General features: G+C 38.3%; 1 non-coding gene across 1 annotated transcript; it reads left to right on the top strand.

The window, feature by feature from the left end:
• Positions 1 to 1,548: 1,548 nt before the first annotated feature.
• Positions 1,549 to 1,656, top strand: LOC112752664 (small nucleolar RNA R71). The gene has a single exon (XR_003177089.1). It is a non-coding gene; the product is annotated as a small nucleolar RNA R71 (small nucleolar RNA).
• Positions 1,657 to 5,514: the final 3,858 nt, after the last annotated feature.

Below are 5,514 nucleotides of genomic sequence, written 5' to 3'. Positions count from 1 at the left end.
TGAGAGAAGCTCTTCATGCTTCCTCTCCATGGTTACAGAGGGATATCTTTGAGCTTTAAACACAAGGGATTCTTCATTCACTTGAATGATCAATTCTCCTCTGTCAACATCAATCACAGCTTTTGCTGTGGCGAGGAAGGGTCTGCCAAGGATGATGGATTCATCCATACACTTCCCAGTCTCTAGGATTATGAAATCAGCAGGGATGTAATGGTCTTCAACCTTTACCAAGACATCCTCTACAAGTCCATAAGCCAGTTTCTTTGAATTGTTTGCCATCTCCAGTGAGATTCTTGCAGCTTGTACCTCAATGATCCCTAGCTTCTCCATTACAGAGAGAGGCATGAGGTTTATGCTTGACCTTAGGTCACACAGAGCCTTCTCAAAGGTCATGGTGCCTATGGCAAAAGGTATTGAGAACTTTCCAGGATCTTGTCTCTTCAGAGGTAATCTCTACCTAGTCAAGTCATCCAGTTCTTTGATGAGCAAGGGGGGTTCATCCTCCCAAGTCTCATTACCAAATAACTTGGCATTTAGCTTCATGATTGCTCCAAGATACTTAGCAACTTGCTCTTCAGTAACATCTTCATCCTCTTCAGAGGAAGAATACTCATCAGAGCTCATGAATAGTAGAAGTAAATTCAATGGAATCTCTATGGTCTCTATGTGAGCCTCAGATTCCCATGGTTCCTTATCAGGGAACTCCATGGAGGCCAGTGGATGTCCATTGAGGTCTTCCTCAGTGGAGATCTCTGCCTCTTCCTCCTCTCCAGGTTCGGCCATGTGAGATGTGTTTATGGCCTTGCACTCTCTCTTTGGATTCTCTTCTGTATTACTGGGGAGAGTACTAGGAGGGAGTTCAGTAATTTTCTTATTCAGCTGACCCACTTGTGCCTCCAAATTTCTAACGGACCTTATTTCAGTCATGAAACTTTGAGTGGTTTTGATTAGATCAGAGACATTGGTTGCTAAGTCAGAGTGGCTTTGCTTAGAATTCTCTGTCTGTTGCTGAGAAGATGATGGAAAAGGCTTGCTATTGCTAAACCTGTTTCTTCCACCATTATTGTTGTTGAAACCTTGTTGAGGTCTCTGTTGATCCTTCGATGAGAGATTTGGATGATTTCTCCATGAAGGATTGTAGGTGTTTCCATAGGGTTCTCCCATGTAATTCACCTCTTCTATTGCTGGGTTCTCAGGATCATAAGCTTCTTCTTCAGAGGAAGCTTCCTTAGTACTGCCTGTTGCTGTTTGCATTCCAGACAGACTCTGAGAAATCATATTGACTTGTTGGGTCAATATTTTATTCTGAGCCAATATGGCAGTCAGAGTATCAATCTCAAGAACTCTCTTCTTCTGAGTTGTCCCATTATTCACAGGATTCCTTTCAGAAGTGTACATGAATTGGTTATTTGCAACCATTTCAATGAGTCCCCGAGCTTCTATAGGCGTCTTCTTCATATGAAGAGATCCTCCAGCAGAGCTGTCCAATGACATCTTGGACAGTTCAGACAGACCATCATAGAAGATTCCTATGATACTCCATTCTAAAAGCATGTCAGAAGGGCACCTTCTGATCAATTGCTTGTATCTTTCCCAAGCTTCATAGAGGGATTCACCTTCCTTCTGTCTGAAGGTTTGGACTTCCACTCTAAGCTTACTCAGTTTTTGAGGTGGAAAGAACTTTGCCAAGAAGGCATTGACTAGCTTTTCCCAAGAGTTCAGGCTTTCTTTAGGTTGTGAGTCTAACCATGTCCTAGCTCTGTCTCTTACAGCAAAAGGGAAGAGCATAAGTCTGTAGACTTCAGGGTCAACCCCATTGGTCTTGACAGTGTCACAGAATTGTAGGAATTCAGCTAAGAACTGATGAGGATCTTCCAATGGAAGTCCATGAAACTTGCAATTCTGTTTCATTAGAGAAACTAATTGAGGCTTAAGCTCAAAGTTGTTTGCTCCAATGGCAGGGATTGAGATGCTTCTCCCATAGAAGTCGGGAGTAGGTGCAGTAAAGTCACCGAGCACCTTCTTTGCATTGTTGGCATTGTTGTTTTCGGCTGCCATGGCTTCTTCTTCCTTGAAAAGCTCTGTTAGGCCCTCTAGAGAGAATTGTGCTTTAGCTTCTCTTAGCTTTCTCTTCAAGGTCCTTTTAGGTTCAGGATCATCTTGAACAAGTATGCCTTTATTTTTGCTCCTGCTCATATGAAAGAGAAGAGAACAAGAAAGTATGGAATCCTCTATGTCACAGTATAGAGATTCCTTGAGGTGTTAGAGGAAAAGAAAAATAGAAGGAGGAGGTAGATAGAAGAGAATTCAAACTTATCAAGAGGGATAGAGTTCGAATTGCACCTTGAGGAGGAGTGTTAGTCCCTTAAATAGAAGGTTGTGAGAAAAGGGGAAGAATTTTCGAAAATAAATTAAAAAGATTTTGAAATAATAAAAAGAAATTTGAAAATTTGATTGAGATTTTCAAAAATTAAGGTTAGGAAAGAAATTAAGTGATTTTTGAAAAAGATTTTGAAATTAGAAATCAAAAAGATATGATTGAGAGTTAATTCTGAAAAAGATGTGATTGAAAAGATATGATTGAGAAGATATGATTGAAAATCAATTTTAAAAAAAAGAAAGTTTAAAAATTAAAGATGATTACTTGACTAACAAGAAATTAAAAGATATGATTCTTAAAATTTAAAATTTGATCCTTTCTTAATAGGCAAGTAACAACTTGAAAATTTTGAAGTAAATCATTAATTATAGCAAGGATTTTCGAAAATTATAATAATAAAAAAAAGGAAAGAAATTGATTTTGAAAGGATATGATTGAAAAGATATGATTTGAAAAAGATTTTATTTTGAAAAATTATGAAAATTTGAAAAATATTTGAATTAAAAACAAAATCTTCCCTCTAGTGTCATCCTGGCGTTAAACGCCCAGAATGGTATCCATTCTGGCGTTTAACGCCCAAAGTGCTACCTTTTTGGGCATTAAACGCCCAGCCAGGTACCCTGCCTGGCGTTTAAATGCCAGTTTTCCTTCTTCACTGGGCGTTTTGAACGCCCAGCTTTTTCTGTTTGATTCCTCTGCTGAATGTTCTGAATCTTCAATTCTCTGTATTATTGACTTGAAAAGACATAGTTTTGAAATTTTTTTTTGAATTTTTCAATGATGAGAAACAATCAAAATACAACTAATCTTAGGAAACTCAAATCAAACAAAAAATGCATGCAGGATACCAAACTTAAAAATTTTCATATAAGAGACACTAACAAATTGAGAATGCATATGAGAAACAACAAAACACACAAAACAAGAGAATTTAAAGATCAGAGCAATGAAATCATCAAGAACAACTTGAAGATCAATGAAGAACAATATGTATATATTCGAAAAATGCAAGAAGAAGAAAGTCATGCAATTGACACCAAACTTAAAAATTGACACTAGACTCAAACAAGAAACATAAAATTGAGTGGAAAAGAAAATAAAGGGGTTCAAAATTTTTAATAAGAGTTCCAGGAATCATTGCAATGCTAGTCTAAGACTCCGGTCCAAGAATTAGACATGGCTTACTAGCCAGCCAAGCTTCCAATGAAAGCTCCGGTCCAAAACACTAGACATGGCCAATGGCCAGCCAAGCTTTAGCAGATCATTGCTAACAACAGCAAAATTGATAGAAATCAACAAGCTCTTGTGATGATAAGTTGAAACCTCGGTCCAATAAGATTAGACATGGCTTCACAGCCAGCCAGACTTCAACAGATCATCATGAAACTCTAGAATTTATTCTTAAAAACTCTGAAGAACAAAATAGAAAATTTTTGTATTTTTAAAAAAAAAATTTCGAAAATAAAAAATAAAAAGTAAAATTACCTAATCTAAGCAACAAGATGAACCGTTAGTTGTCCAAACTCGAACAATCCCCGGCAACGGCGCCAGAAACTTGGTGCACGAAATTGTGATCATCAACAATGGCGCCAAAGGACTTGGAGCTCTTAAACGTGAATCACACTTTGTCACAATTCCGCACAACTAACCAGCAAGTGTACTCGGTCGTCCAAGTAATACCTTACGTGAGTAAGGGTCGATCCCACAGAGACTATCAACTTGAAGCAAGCTATGGTCACCTTGTAAATCTCAGTCAGCCAGATTCAGATGGTGATGGAGAATTGATAATTAAATAAAAGATAAAATAAAGATAGAGATACTTATGTAATTCTTTGGTTGGAATTTCAGATAAGCATATGAAGATGCTTTGTTCCTCCTGAACCTCTGCTTTCCTATTGCCTTCTTCCAATCATTCATACTCCTTTCCATGGCAAGCTTTATGTTGGGCATCACCATTGTCAATGGTTACTTCCCGTCCTCTCAGTGAAAACGTTCTAAATGCGCTGTCACCGCACGACTAATCATCTGTCGGTTCTCGATCATGCTGGAATAGGATCCATTGATCCTTTTGCGTCTGTCACACACCCAACAATCGCGAGTTTGAAGCTCGTCACAGTCATCCCTTCCCAAATCCTACTCAGAATACCACAGACAAGGTTTAGACGTTCCAGATCTCAGGAATGGCCGCCAATAATTCTAGCCTATACCACAAAGGTTCCAATCTCAGATTAGAAACCCAAGAGATACGCATTCAAGCTTGTTCATAGGTGAGAATGGTGATGAGTGTCACATAATCATCACATTCATCATGTTCTTGGGTGCAAATGAATATCTTGGAGAAGAAATAGACTTGAGTTGAATAGAAAAACAATAGTACTTGTATTAATAAATGAAGAACAGCAGAGCTCCACACCTTAATCTATGGTGTGTAGAAACTCCACCGTTGAAAATACAAAAGTGATAATGGTGTAAGCATGGCCGAATGGCCAGCCTCCAAGGTCTAGGGACTAAACGTCCAAAGATTGCTCAAAATACAATAGTATAAGGTCCTATTTATAGAGAACTAGTAGCCTAGGGTTTACAGAAATCAGTAATTAATGTAGAAATCTTCTTATGGGCCCACTTGGTGTGTGCTTGGGCTGATCATTAAAGCTTCCATGTGTAGAGACTTTTCTTGGAGTTAAACGCCAGCTTTTGTGCCAGTTTGGGCGTTTAACTCCAGCTTTTGTGCCAGTTCCGGCGTTAAACGCCAGAATTCTTGAGCTGACTTGGAACGCCTGTTTGGGCCATCAAATCTCGAGCAAAGTATGGACAATTACATATTGCTGGAAAGCCTAGGATGTCTACTTTCCAACACAATTGGGAGTGTGCCAATTGGGCTTCTGTAGCTCCAGAAAATCCACTTCGAGTGCAGAGAGGTCAGAATCCAATAACATCTGCAGTCCTTTTTCAGCCTCTGAATCAGATTTTTGCTCAGGCCCTTCAATTTCTGCCAGAAAATACCTGAAATCACAGAAAAACACATAAACTCAAAGTAAAGTCCAGAAAAGTGAATTTTATTTAAAAACTAATAAAAATATAATAAAAACTAACTAAAATATACTAAAAACATACTAAAAACAATGCCAAAAAGT

This window comes from Arachis hypogaea, chromosome 15 (genome assembly GCF_003086295.3).
Source record: "Arachis hypogaea cultivar Tifrunner chromosome 15, arahy.Tifrunner.gnm2.J5K5, whole genome shotgun sequence".
Taxonomy (NCBI): Eukaryota; Viridiplantae; Streptophyta; class Magnoliopsida; order Fabales; family Fabaceae; genus Arachis; species Arachis hypogaea.
This window is presented reverse-complemented; position numbering and strand designations above follow the sequence as displayed.